This window comes from Gavialis gangeticus, unplaced genomic scaffold, assembly GCF_001723915.1.
Source record: "Gavialis gangeticus isolate Ggan-Ray unplaced genomic scaffold, GavGan_comp1, whole genome shotgun sequence".
NCBI lineage: Eukaryota > Metazoa > Chordata > Crocodylia > Gavialidae > Gavialis > Gavialis gangeticus.
In genome coordinates, this window is record NW_017729011.1 from 18,032,363 (window position 1) to 18,032,913 (window position 551).

Consider the following 551-nt stretch of genomic DNA (forward strand, 5'->3'; position numbering starts at 1 on the left):
GCTTGATATAAACCGCGGGTTTTTGTCACATCCTCTCTTTTCAAAGCGGAGGTCGCGGGGGAGACTGCCCGGTCTCCTCCGCCCGGTTTCGGGTGTCGGTCGTTGCCGGCCCCGCATCGACCCGCGGGCGCGGGGGGGGCGTAGAGGCGCCCGCGTCCAGCAGCCGCCCCGAAACCGTGGCACGAAGCCGCCGGGGAGGCCAATGGTCGCCGGGCGGCGGCGGCCCAAACATTTCGTTTTGGCCCCGGAAGAGCGGCGGGGGCCGCGGCTCCGGGCTGCCCCGCACCCGGCCGGGCCGGCTTTAGCGCTGCAGCTGCGGCCGGAGCAAAGCCGAGGCCTTCGGGGGCGGGGTGGGGCGTAGATCTGGGCCCCTTTCCGCTCCGCTGTTATTTTTTTCTGGGCAAAATGAGCCCGGTGGCGGCCTGCCGGGGATGGGGGGCAGAGAAGACGGGGAGAGGGACAACGGCCGCCGCCCGGAGAGGCTAAGCCGGGGCGGGATCCGCGGCCCCTTCCCGGCGCGGCAGTGGAGCGGGTGCCCGGAGGCGCCGACC

The 551-nt window shown here is 72.4% G+C and overlaps 1 protein-coding gene across 1 annotated transcript in view; it reads left to right on the forward strand.

Annotated features, from left to right (window-relative positions):
- Positions 1-551, forward strand: part of BARHL1 (BarH like homeobox 1) — a 5,988-nt gene that overhangs the window by 3,774 nt on the left and 1,663 nt on the right. The window lies entirely within an intron of this gene.